The sequence below is a fragment of the Chlamydotis macqueenii genome, chromosome 17 (genome assembly GCF_036417535.1).
Source record: "Chlamydotis macqueenii isolate bChlMac1 chromosome 17, bChlMac1.mat, whole genome shotgun sequence".
NCBI lineage: Eukaryota > Metazoa > Chordata > Aves > Otidiformes > Otididae > Chlamydotis > Chlamydotis macqueenii.
Window position 1 is genome coordinate 1543723 of NC_141572.1, and position 13276 is coordinate 1556998.

The 13276-nt window shown below is 62.2% G+C and overlaps 1 protein-coding gene across 1 annotated transcript in view; it reads left to right on the forward strand.

Annotated features, from left to right (window-relative positions):
• Positions 1-2189: 2189 nt before the first annotated feature.
• Positions 2190-13276, forward strand: part of FAM222A (family with sequence similarity 222 member A) — a 29117-nt gene continuing 18030 nt past the window's right edge. The window contains exon 1 of the mRNA XM_086761601.1: positions 2190-2272. The gene's annotated coding sequence lies outside the window, so the exon portion shown is untranslated. The remainder of the gene's footprint in view (positions 2273-13276) is intronic.

Here is a 13276-nt window from a genome sequence, read left to right on the forward strand (position 1 = left end):
GCCACCCCGGATCCGCCCGACGCGTTATTTATTTGTAAAATAAATTTTTACAAATGTAAAGGTGTAAGCTAAAGCAGGAGGGCTTTTAAACATCTGTCTCTCCTCCGGCAGCAAGAGCTGCCCGCTTCCTTTCCGCAGTTCAGTCCCTCTGGACGTGGAAGCGGAGCGGGTCTGACTCGCAGAGCTCATTCATGAGCAGATTAAGGCTCTCCTTGTCTTCCCAGCATCGCCGGGTGAAATTTATGTTCCGGCAAAGCATTCACGGCTTCCCTGAACTGAATCACAAAAGTGTCTCTCCTCTGTAAAGTCCTAAAAAAAAAAAAAAAAAAAAAAAAAGGGATGTAAATGGAGAGGTCAGAGCTGCTTAACGGTGTCTTCTTGAAGGCAGTGCCGAAACACCCACCGTTTGAAGTTCGCTGTTCCAAGATGGATCTTTTCCCCAGGAAAAAAAAAACGCCGTCACCCTTTCAAGTCCTTGTGAGCGACTTCAGGTGCTTACAACATTTTCTGAGAAGAATGAGGGCTCCTTTTTTTTTTTTTTCCTCTTTTTTGTGCAGCGTAAAAAGCGATCTTTCTTCCTGACTTCCTAATAGCTTTGATTAAATTATCTTTGAAAAATCTAAGTGCTGTTCACAAATCTATAATGGTTTTTATTCTTATCGCCGGCCTGTACGGCAACACAGAAAGCAGACAAATAAGCCGCAGAGAACGCGCAGCGCTGCGCAAGAACCTGCCAGATAGATGAGCTAAAAATGTTTGAACCGAAACAAATGAGCGGTATGAATAGCCCTGCTTGAGGAGGGAATTTATTCAATATAATGTGTTTTCGTAGGGAGGATAATACGTATTATAATTACAGAGGAGCCGCTCTCCTGAAAGCACATCCAGCGATTATTTTAATTTCTCAGCCTTCGGCGTTCACTGGATCACAAGCGGTGACTGGAGCATCTCCCCACGCGCGGCGAAACCCGGTCTCCCAAAACGGCGGCTGCTGGGGTTCAGGTCTCCTCCCGCGCACCCGAGGCGCTGCCGGGGGCTGCGCTGGACGGAGGAGCTGGAAAGGCCCCGGGAAGAAGCCGAATCACCTCAAAACTCCTCAGAGCTCAGCGCTGCGAGGCAGGAGCCGGGGAGGAGGGAAGGTGGGGAGCCCCGGGGGCACTCGCTGGGCTGCGGCCAGGGGTGCTCTGCAGCGGGGAGCTGTGTGTGCATGTGCTCCTCAGCATCGTTAGGGACAAGAGTGAACGGGCTGCTTCTCAAAGTGGTCTCTCTCCAGGGACGCTCACACCCCGCCAGCCTACGGCCAGGGGTACGCTGGATTTGGGGGAGGAATGAAGGACTGTGGGTCCCACGCTAGTGAGGGCAGGCTCAGCGATGGCAGCGCTCGCTCTGCCTACGCAGGCCGCGGTGGTGGCTGTGGCTATGGCTGTAGTAGCCACCAGCTCGCCCGGGAGCCCTGGCTGTCCGGTGTCACCCCCCCGTTTGCTGCGGCCGCCGCAGAGGACCGGTCCCCACGCCCTCGAGGGCCCCGAGCGACGCGAACTACGACTCCCATGGTGCCCCGCGGCGCCCGGCGGGGCGCGAGGCGCGGCGGCGGCTCTCCGGGCACGCCGGGAATCGCAGTCCGGTTCGAATTTTCCCGCGGAAGGGGAGGGGGTGAGGGAGAGAGGGGGCGGCGTGCGCCGTGAGGCCCCGCCCCTTCGCGGGACGCGCGGCGCCGTCCCCATGGTAACGCGGCGGGGAGGGGAGGAGGGGGCGGGGCCGAGCCGCGTGCGGCCGGCGGGCCCCGCGCGAGGCCCTTCAGTGTCGCCGCAGCCGCGCGCCGGGCGGGAGGCAGCGCCGAGGGGGCCGCGCCCCGACCGGCCCCGCCGCCATGGAGCGCTGAGCCGCGGCCGCCGCCGCCCCCGCCGCACAAAGGGACCGCGGGACCCGCGCTGTGATGCCCCCGGGAGTCCCCGCGCCGCCTGAGCCCGCCTGCTTCATGTTATTTTAAATTTTTATTTTTTTAAATTTTTTAATTTTTTTTTTTTTTTTTTTTTTTTTTTATTGAGGAGGAGGAGGGGGTGTTTTTCTTCCATCCGTCCCCCTTCCCGCCCCGGGGGCAGAGCGCCGGGGGCCGCCGCACGCTGGCCGCGCACGGGGCGGGGCGGGCCGCCGGCGGGGCGCGGGGCCGAGCGGGAGCCGCCGCCGCCGCCGCTGCTGCGCGGCCCCGGGGGAGCGGCCCGGCGAGCCCCGCACCGCAGCGGCCGGAGCCGGCCCGGATCCAGCTCTGACGGTAACGGGGGGCCGGCGGGGTCGGGTTGTGGGGGAGGGGGGTACCGGAGAGGGGGGGAGCGGGGGGTCCGGTTCTCCGGGCTGCGCGGCGGGAGCGGAGCCGCCGCTACCGGCTGGGGACCGGCTCGCCCGTCGCTACCGGAGAGGAACGGGAACAACTTTTTTTTTTTTTTTTTAATTTTTTTTTTTTTTAAATGGCTTTTTGGGTCGCCTGACTCGTGAGTGGAAATAAAATATCCACGGGTGCCTCCACGAGGAAAGCTGAGACACTTCCAGCGTCAGCCGGCCGTGAGCTGCTGCCTTTTCCACCCGAAAAAAAAAAAAAAGGAAAAAAAAAAAAAAGAAAGGGGCTTTTTCTCCTCTGCCCGGAGCCAGCCGGGGAGGGGAGGCGGCGGGGAAGCCGGAGCCGGGGCCAGGACACCCGCGACCGACCCCACGCTGGTGCGGATACCGCCGGTCACAAAGGAGAGGAGAGAAAAAGAGGAAAAAAAAAAAAAAAAAGGAACCCACCCTGCGATGTTTGATTTAAAATCCCGTCTCTGTGGCTGCCTCCCGCCGCGTCAGGTGGCTGTGCCGGAGCAGAGCGGTCTGCATCCCTCGCGACGCTGCGGAAGGAGCATCCGTCCCTCCGGCATCTTCTGGACCGTCGCCGTTGGGAATACCATCCGCTGGGCGTCGTGGGCCGCCGGACCTCGTGGGCGGCACGGTTGGGCGTCCATCGAGGCCGCGAGCGGGACCGAGCGGGCTTGGGCTGCCTCTCCGGCTCGGTCCCCGACGTGAGGCGTTCCCGGTGACGGCGGAGATGGTTCAGCACCGGCATCTCCATCCGGCTCTGGGAGAGAAGCTGGAGATCGTGGGAATTTAACGGCTGGAGAGGCAGGGCCTGAACGCGGAGAGCCGGCGTCGACTCACCACAGCTCGCTGCAGGGCACCGCTGCACCGGGTGAAAAAAAACCGCGGTACCGGGTTGATTTCCGAGCAAAGGCAGCGGCAAAGTTGTACGGCCGTGCTCGGCGGTTTCCGAGGGATGAATTTGCTCGGCGTCGGGTGGCGGTGGCGTGCCTGGCTCTGGTTGTCGGGGCACAGATGTCTCTGCAGGGAGTTTTTGGATATACGTGTGTATATATGTGCCTCCTCCTGGTAGGGATGCTGCTGTTCAGAGGCTGCGGGCGGCTCGCCCGGGCGGGCGTCGCGCTTTCGTGGAGGGCAGAGTGCTAAGGGCGCGTGGCCGTGGGGCTGCACGGGCGCTGGGGCAGAGCCGTGTGGCCCCTCTCTCGGTTGAGGACTGTCCTGCGTCTCGCTCGGGATGATTTTGTGGGATTTGTTGGTTTTATACCTTCCCGTGCCCCTGCGGTGGGGTTTTGCCATCCGGTGTGCCGCTGCTCGCCGGTCCAGGTGCCCGTGCGCGCCTGTGCCGCTCCGGCGGGACCCCGGCAAAGCCTTCGCGCGCGGGTTCCGGTGCTGTGGGCTGAGGTGGGAAACGTCCCTGGCAGAGGACACCCGGCATCCCAGGCCGTTGGGAGGGACTTTTCTTGAGGATCTTTAAAACTTTCGGGAGCGGATTTTCGGGTGCTGACAGCGGTGCCGGGGCGCGGCGTGAGCCGTGTGCCGTGGTCCGGCCGCCTCAAAGGCGCGGCGGAAGGAGAGGGAAGCTCTCGCCGCGATGCCTTCCTCTGTCTGACCTTGTGCGTAGAGCAGGGGAAGGGAAAGCCGCTCCCAGCTGCGGAGCCTGCCTTGCTTTGGGAACGCTTTTCCTGCCCACCGAGCGGGTCGGTACTGGTGGGACACGTTCTCCGTGCCGGGAGCAGTGCCAGCTGCGAGGTGGGCCCCGTTTCAGCTGACCCTGGTGTCATAAAATGTTGAAATACCTTGATGTGAATATTTATCCCCGGGCTGGAGCTGAGAAGCCCGTGCAGGGAGATGGAGTGGCTGCTGCGCCGTGTCCCGTGCTCCGGGGAGGCCGCGTCGCCTCATTTTTGAAGCCCCCTTGATTTTCTGTCTTGAGCCCAAGCCACGCGTCCATCCCTGAGCGGGGCTGTGAAGGGGCTGGTTCCTTCCCGGTGCTGGTTTTTAATTGCCGTGCCTGGGAAAGGGCTCCGGCTCCCAGGGCCGAGGGTCTCCCGCTCCCACGACCCTGTGACGGTGGCTCACGCCAAGCGCGATGCTCCGCGCTCCCCACCGCGTGTGCCGGATGGACGCCGAGCGTTTGCATCCCTGCCAGGTGACGGAGTATTGGTTTTTTGGGTTTTTTTTTTTTTGTTTGTTTTTTTTTGCCTGAAGAGCGTTTCCTGGGTGATCCCAATTCGTGCGGGGGGGGGGGGGTGGAATTCTGTGGCGAAGCCGGATAGCCCCGCTCCAGCCTGATCCCAGCCCACCCGCGGCACTGGGAGCCCCTCAAGATCTGGTGGGAGCCAGCCCACCCTGCTCTCGGGGTACCACGGGCAGGGATGTGGGTCCCACCCCTGAGCCTGGTGGGTGCTGGGCCGATGGGGTCGGTGGCGGGACCCTCGTCGCCCCTTCTTGGGGGACGGAGCAGGGTGGGGCTGGATGGGGTCCCTCGGGGGGTGGCGGCTGAGCCTGGTGGGACGGGGATGCTGCAGCTGGGGGTGGGTGGGCTGGGGGCTGCACCTGCCCGGCCTCCCCCCCCCCAGCTCCCAGCCGCCCCGTCCTGCTGCAGCGGGGCGCGCATGCAAAAATAAGACATTTCTCCTTTCTCTCCTGCCTGCGCCTCCCCCCAAAAGCTAATATTCATGAAAGGTAATTCAATCAACCCGCGATGCCTATCAGCTAATGCAGCAAAGCTGGCGCAGGGGTGAGAATGGGAGCCAGGAACACAAAAGCCCTGTTTTATTACCTCCTGCTTGCCTGAGAATTGCTTTTCTCCCTCGAGTGAGCCGGCTAAAGCTGGCTTTATTATGTTAACCTATTTGCGTGTCAAGAGCTATTGTGCCTCTCTTTATCTGTGTTTGTATTTGCTCGATGCGGGGAATAAAAGGACGAGGCGAAAATGGATGGCTGGTCAGTGCTTTGCACTCTGGGGGCACTGATTGGTTGCTAAGTGATTTGCATCCCCGGTAATCGCTTTTATCTCGGAAGGATGTCGTGTATAATTATAAGCCTACTGACATCTTTTGAAATCTGCCTAATGGGTGTTTTTAATTTACATGGGAAGCAGGGGCTATTTGTGTTGCTCTGATTACAGGTTGGGCGAGCGGATGGTGGGAAATGTAGATATTGCCGTAGACGTGGGGGACCGCCAGCGGCCGGGCTGGGGTTTTGGCCGGTCCCTGCTCTCCCCGGGGACGGATGGAAGAGCTGAAGTCGCCCTGCGTGAGTTGGGGGGTTTCATTTCTTGCCCCACCGCGCAGCCCGGGGCGCTGCCGGATCCGTGGGCTCGGCCCGTGCCGTGGCCGTCCCGTGAGACTGAACAAGAGGTGAGCTCCTGGCCGCCGCAGGCCGGTCCCAGCCGCGCTGCTCGTGGCCGTTTTCCCCCAGGAGCTGCCCTCCGCCGCCCCGGGACGAGGCACGGCGAGGCCATCGAGCCCCAGCTCCGGCATCCGTAGGACAGGTGGTGCTGAGCATCATCCGTGACCCGGTGGCATGGGGAGATTTAGACTCTGCGGTTCCCCGCTCGGCCCCCCGTGCAGAGCGTGCCGGGTGCTTCGCTGGACCAGGAGGTAAATATTTAACTGGTGCTCCGGCTGAGCCCCACCGAGTCCCGGTTCTTGGGAGCCGTGTGATCCTGCATCTTTATTAGAGCTGCAGCTGGTGGCTTCGCACGGCCGTGGCAGAACCACCGTGTTTGCTTATGGCAAAAAAAAACCTCCCAGTTCCCTGTGGTCCCGGCACCAGCCCCCAGCACCTGCACCTGGTGAGCCCCCAAACGAGAGGCACACCAGATCCTGCTCAGGCGTTAGCGCGGCTCAGGGCGTGTTCCTGGGCTTGTGGGCGTCGGCAGTGCCATGGGTGCGTCTCTTGGGCAGGCGATGGGACGTGGGCACCCTGAGACTGTCCCGGCTGTGCTTGGGCGTGGAGGAGCCCCGTGGTGCAAAGCGGCGCGGTGCTGTGCCGGCGGTGCGCTCGGCTTTCCTGCTATCTGCCCCCCGCGCTGGTAAACCGTCGCGGTGCCTTAGGGGCTGCCGGGGACGGGCGGAGGTCTGAGACGGAGGTCGCGGTGAGATGAGGGGTGCTGGGGTCCCTCCCGGGGCTTCGTGCGCCAGGACTGGGACATCTCTCGGGCACGTGGAGGTCCTGACGCGAGGTGGGTCGGGCGCGGGGGCCCGGCTCCCTCTGCGGTGGGTGCTGGGCTGGGTGAGGGTGCAGGGCAGGTCCCGGGGCCGGTTGCCCGTGCCAGCAGCCTGGGCCAGCTGCCTTCCTCCTCATCCTCGGGGAAAAACCACACCTGAACCACCAGCGTGCCCAAGCGCGCGCCCCGGCCGTGCACAAGGTGACCCCATCGATTCGCAGGGCTGAGGTGGTTTTGTGGCAAACGGCAGCGCCGTGCCGTGCCAGCCGGGGTGCCGGGCCGGTGGGACACGCAGGGAACGGGAAAAGCCGATGTGGTGGGGGCGAGCGCCGGACCCCGCGCCCCGGGGTGCTGCGCCCTCCTGCGCGGGCAGCGCCCCGTCCGTCCCGGCTGGCGAGCGGCGGGCGCCGCTATTTATGGCTGGCTGTAAACAAACTCCCAATGAAAGAAAGTTAATGACCTGAGACTGACAGCAGCCTGCTGGGAATTTTTATAGCCCCTGGGACTCCTTTCGCTAAAAAGAGAATACATCAGCGTTTTAACCCAAAACGGTGAGCCGTGCGGGACGGGGGCCGGGGCACAGCCCCAGCCTGGGGAGGTGTTTTGGAGGGGTTGGCCCTGGGTGAGGATGGGGGTTTCAGTGGGGTACTGGTGGGAGGATCCCAGCTCCCACCCCTCTCCCTGTCCCCCTGCGTGGGACCGGCGAGGGGAGGCCCGTCCTGGGGTGTGGGGCTCGCCGAGGCTTTCGCCATCTGCCTCTTCTAGGTCACCCCTGCCCCGCTGCGGGCTGGAGCGAGGGCTGGCTTAGCGTCGCTGGGAACCGCATGCTAATAACGCTTTAATACCCTGCGGCGGGGAGATTGCTCTGCCGGAGATAAATATTCATATTGCTTTCAAATTCAGCCCCGGTCGCACGACAAGGGCGGCGCGGGGGAGCTGGGAACGCTGTGGCGTGGGGTGGGTGCTCCGCAGCCCCCCTGCCCGCCCGGCCGTCGCGTTTAACGCCGCGTCCCGGGTACAGCTGTCGCCGTCGGTGCCGTCGGGGGACAGGATGGCGAGCGCGGCGCAGGGTGTCCCGCTCCCTTGGCTGCCGCCTTGCACGCGCCGCCTCCCTCTGCGTGCCACGCTTGATTTACCGAGAAGAGCTGGCAGTTAAACCTGACAAATTGAAGGCGGTTTTAAGTGGTTCAGGTTAATTAATAGTCAGGGAAGTATCAATTTTTTTAAGGGATGCTCTTGGCTCGCGGGGAGAAGCGAAGCTTGGCTTTCCCTTTGGAAAGCAACGCCGTCTGCGCGTGTCCCCTGGGCAGGGGGGACGGAGCCGGGCTCGGTGGCACCACTCTTTGGTTTCCAACCTACAGCCTTGTATTTCTGCTTCCATTTCTCCCCCCGCGTGCGAGGGAGGCGCCGGGATGGGGCTGTCCTGCGTGGCCGCGGTGCCGAGGTCCCGGTGCCCTTTGGGGGTCCAGTTATCTCTTTCCGTGACGACCTGCTGCCGCTGGGGTCCGTGCCACGGCAGCAGCGCCATAGTGTAGAGCCGTGCCATTCCGGTCACCGCGTTGTCCCTGCTCCCATGGGGAACGTTCAGGGGAGCACTGGTGTTAGTGGGACCACCAGGCTCCATCCTGGGCTGGGACTGGGAGCCAATGCGGATGAACTGGAGCAGCACCCGCTCCCCTCGCTTTGTGCGCGCGTGGCCCAGATGCTCACATCTCACATCTGCCAAGTGTGGGCCGTGGGAATGCTGCCCGGGGTCCAGATTTTTTAAAAAATCATAACGTAGGAAGCTGAGACTTCTCTGTAAGAAGGAAAGGTGGAAAAGCAGCGGTGACCAGTCTCTGGGGGTGTGAGGCACGGAAAGCCTCCCGGCTGCGTATGATAAAGACCCCGTGGTACGGCGACCCGAGCAGCGTCTGCGGTGGTCTCGGTGGTCCGGCACGGCAAGGGCAGGCAGCTCCGGGCTCTCACGCCAGGTCGCGTCCCGGAGCAGCGCACAGCCTTCGCCGGGCCACGTGCTCCATCCTTCTCAGCGTAGACCGGGGTGCGGGTGGAAGCGGTGGTGTTCCAGCAGCCCTAATGCTTGGCGATGTGAGAGATTAAGGTTAGTGACCATTTTTTAACTCAATAAAGGGGAAGACAAGCTGGAGTCTGCAGTCCGGAGATATAATTAGTTCGCAGCAGTGGTGCTTTCTTGATTTAGCTTCAGAGAGCAGAACAAGACAAGGATGTTATACCCAATTAGCAGTAACATACAGTCTGAGCCTCGCTAGGTGCGATAACAAGCCGTTTTTATAGCTCTTCTTCATGGACTTTTTTTTTTTTTTTTTTTTTTTTTTTGGGAGGGAGGGGAAGGGGAAGAGGGACCGAGTCTTTATTTCTTTTCATCTGAGAACAATTATTAGTGAGCTCAGAAAGCCCAAAGCCGAGTGATACGCTGGCCAGAACAGATCAGGGGGGTGAGGGGGGTGGGAAATAAATTAAGAGCTGAAAGAGCCTGGAGCTGGACTGGGGCCGTCTGTCCCGGCGGGCTGCGCGGTGACCCGGAGGGAGGCCGGGTGGCTGCCGGCCGTGTCCCGGCAAGGACACGGGCGAGGGCCACCCACGCACCGCGGATGTGTCCTGCCTGCTGCTGTGAGGGTTTGCGGCACGTGGGCTGGCGGCGCGGCTCGCTGCCCGGGGCGGCCGTCGGCACTGCCGGCAGCGCCGCTGTGCCCCGAGCCCCGCCGTGTCCCCCCGCGGGGTGAACCCCTGCCCGGCACCGGTCGGATGCCAGCTGCCCGCTGTCTGCCAGCGCCACGTTCCTGCGATGTATTGTGGATCGATGGCCATTGATTTTTCCTCTCCTGTAAACCTGGACGGGTCGGGGCTGCGGAGGCTTTCCATGCGTGTCTGGCTCCGGCTCTCCGCCGTCGGAGCATCCCGTGCTGCTCTCCCTGCAGCAGCGGAACTCAAGAACATCCAAAAAACTGGCCTTGTAAAAAGTCTGGAGAACTCAGGTTTGATTAATCAGCGTTTAATACGGGGCTCTGCTGTTAACGTGGGTTTTGCAGGCTGCTCTCTCCTCCTTGCTCCCCAGGGTGGCACCCCCAGCCCCTCCTGCGATGCCACGCGAGGACGTGGGAGCTGGTGGGGACCCAGCTGCATTTGGGGCACCCATGGCAGCAGGCTGACCTAGTGCTTCCCCCGGTGTTGGGGCACCCTGGGGACACCAAGGGGGACATTGTCCCTCCTGGTGCCCCCCACCCCAGCCACCCCCCTCCCATGGGGCAGAGCCAGGGGACAGGGCAGGGGGCTGCTCCCCCGTCCCCTCACCTGAGAGTTTTGCAGGTTGATGGGCACCTTCCCCCTTGGAGGGGTTCAGCAGCGTGGGACCCCTCGAGTCCGTCCCGCCGCACCCCCAGCCCCCCCTGGGGAGCACCTCCCCTTGCACGGGGCTGATGGGGACAGGGCTGGGGCTCTCATCCCCGCTGAGCGCCGGGAGAAGCCGCAGAGCCGCTCTCCGGACTATTAACGCTCCACAATGATCATCAGCTCTCGTCGTAATCATTAAGACTATTAGAAAGAAATGTTGGCTCGCAGCTAATGTCAGACTTTCCGTTCTGCTTTGCAAACGCGCGCAATTAATGCCAATCAGCCGGGGGAGGCAGCCAGCTCGCAATCACGGCTGCTCCGGCGCGGCTGTCAGCTCTCGCTGTCCCGGCTTGTACATTTTCCTACAATCGCTATAAACATCCCAGGGAAACTCCGCGGTCTTCGGCGGGCGCGGGCATTGTTCTCTGCTCCTTTTAATTGCTCGGCGTTCAGCGGCTCACCCGGCCTCCGAGCGGCGGGGGAAAGCAGGGCTTTGTAAAACAAATATCTACATCTGGAGAGATGCCGTATTTTCCCCATCGGGTGGCTGCGTTAGGTTCTCTACAGCTCAGGAAAAGCCTGTTTAATTTTTATTTGGCTTTTTCTTCTTCCCCCCCACCCCTCGTGTTGCTTTCTCCCCATGGGACACAGGCTGGGCCCTCCCCAAAAGCAGGGCGAGCTCGGGAGAAGCAGGGGGAAGAGCCTCAGTTCCTGGACCGGATGGTGGCATAATCCTCGTTACAAAAGTACACATCAATTATAAGAATTCCCGCAGTAATCTTCGAAATCTATCTTTTCTGCTGAACCAGCTCATTAAAGAGCACCATTCATTTCCATCTCTCCGGGTGAGAAGGGTTTAAATCTCCAGAGCTTTGTATCACAAAATAGACTTAGGGTGATGGACTCTTGTTAAATATTAAAAGAAAGAAGTTGGGTTTTTTTTTCTCTTGCCCTTTTTTCCCCTCTTTTTCCCCGAACTGGTGGTGCAGACGAGGTGTAACGTAAGGAGGTGAGGGCGGGGGGGCTGGAGGTATGCCCCACCGTGAAGGGCGTCCCCGTCTGTCGGTGGGGTAACCCAGGGCTGCGCTCAATGGGTGCCTTTGAGCACCCCTCGCCCAGGGACCCCAGCCAGCGCCGGGGGGAGGAGGGAGGGAGGGAGGCTTCCCCGGGCCGCCCTGGCAAACCCCCGAGCCTGCGCCGGCCGCGGCCTCCAGCAGAACCAGGGCTTTTGTTTGCTGGCGGGGCAGCGGCCGGCGGCCGCGGGGCGAGGGACGGGCACAGAGCCCCTTTGTGTGCAGGTGCACCCCGAGGCGAGCAGGGGCAGCGGCGACGGAGCAGGATGCGGGGATGGACAGCGGGATGCGGGGATGGGGAGCGGGTACCCAGGGATGTGGGGATGGGCAGCAGGACTCAAGGATGAAGAGCAGCGGCCGGCCGGCGTTGGGGGCAGCGTGGGGCGATGTGTGCGCTGCCGCGGAGGCTCTGTGCAAACACGTTAATTTGTTTTCTTTCTTGCCTCGCCTTTCAGGGTAATTGGTTGCATTTGAAGCCTTTGTGAAAGCCTTTGATTATAGTAATTTCAGCAGCGCGATCTACCCTGGATTCCTTCGTCAGATTCTTTCACAGCTCAGGCGCTCGGGGCTGTAATTACCGCGCGGCGCGCGCCTGGCTGCCGTGCACGGTGCAGCTGGACGGGCGCTTGACCGGCCCGGGCACCGCGGTGCTGCCGCAAAAACCACGGGAGCCCGCGGTCGCTGCGGGGGGCTGGCGAGCCCCCGGGACGGGACAGGTGCTGGGGAGCTTTGGTCTCTGCTGTGTCGAGTCGGCTGGGTCTCAGCTGGGGACGGGGGTGCTGCACGCACCCATGGGGTGGACGCCCGTGCCGGGCTGGGCTCCCGGCTCATGGGGGTCTGGAGTGCTTCTCATTGCTGCTCTGGAGGCCTCCCTGGAGCTGCTTTGCTTTTTTGCCAGTTTGATCCGACATCTCCGCTGGGGCTGGGACCAAGAGCCCGTGAGCAAGCCGAGCATCCGGCTGTGGCTGCGGGAGGATGGAGGCAGGGCGTCACCGTGTCGCGTGGATGAGGTTTTGCTTCGAGGGGCTGGGCAAAAGCCCCCCGCTCCCACTGCCAGGTACCGCGTTAGCGGGGATACGGACGTATCCCTGCCAGGACCTCGGTGCGTGCAACCAGCATCGGGCTCTGCCAAAAACACCGAAGGCACCCGAGCGGGGCCCTGACCTTTGCTAATGGGGCCGCTCCCCCCGCCTGGCTCCTGGCGTTCCCTTCCCGGTCCCACGTAATGACCTTCTCGGCAGCGGCGTGCCAGCGTCTGCCACTTCCAATTACCCACGCCTGCCCAGCGCCGCGGCCTCTCCTCGCCCGGAGGCAGCGCGGGGGGTTCTTCCTCCCTCGCGGGACAGCCGCGGGTCGGGGGGCACGTTACACCGGGGTCACCCACCCTGCAGCCTCGGGGACCCACCGGTGCTGCCCTGCCCCGGGGTGCTGGAGATGCTTGCGTTTCCAGAATCATTATTAACCTGTTCGAGAGCTGTTCCTGCTCGCAGCTAAAATAGATCTTTAATCTCTGCCCAAAATAGCTCGTTTGATGAGAGGCCTCCTTAAAGCTGACACATAAATTTAACCAGGCCGCCCGAGCCCTGCGCGAGGATGTCTGCAAACGCTCAACAGCACTCGAATTGTTTTTTATAATCCCACCGTTCCGGACACATCTGATCCCTTATTTCTTCCATCGGGTCTGGAAGGTGATTTGCTCGTGTCCTCTGCTCTGTGCCCCCGTCCCAGCCCCCCCAAGCTTGTGAGAAAAAGGATATTTCGGGTTGTTGTTCTTTTTTTATGTTGATGTTCTTCACGGTCTGGGATTTCTCCTCGGAGGCACCCCCGGAGCAGAAACCTCGGCGCTGCGTAGGGTGGGACGGACCTTTCCTCGTTGCTGCCCTAAGGTTCCAGCAGCGAGGGGATGCTCTGGCCGGGTGCCGGCGTGGGCTCGCAGCCCTCGCCGCCTGCGCCGCTGCTGCTCCGTCCCTGGCGCTGTGCCGTGGCAGGTGAGCTCGCCAGCGTCGTGGCAGCCCCAAAAAGACCCCGTCCCACACAGTCCCGTCACATCCCCGTGCTCGGGACAGGCTTCCGCACCCGCGTCCCCGTTGGCATGCGCGTCCCCTCCTCCCTGGCGTTCCCCCCGCGGGCTCCATCTCCCGGGCTGGGGGATGATGGAGAAGTTGTGGGGCGAGGGTGCGCGGCTGAGCGGGGTCCGGGCGCTGGGTCGGACCCTCAGGCTGAGGGTGCAGCTCCGCTCCTCACCCAGGGCACCGTCCCCACGGCTCCGCAGGGCACGGGCTGGGAGAAGCCGCTCAGCTGGCGTGGGTCGCTCCCCCGGCCCCCCGCTTCCCCG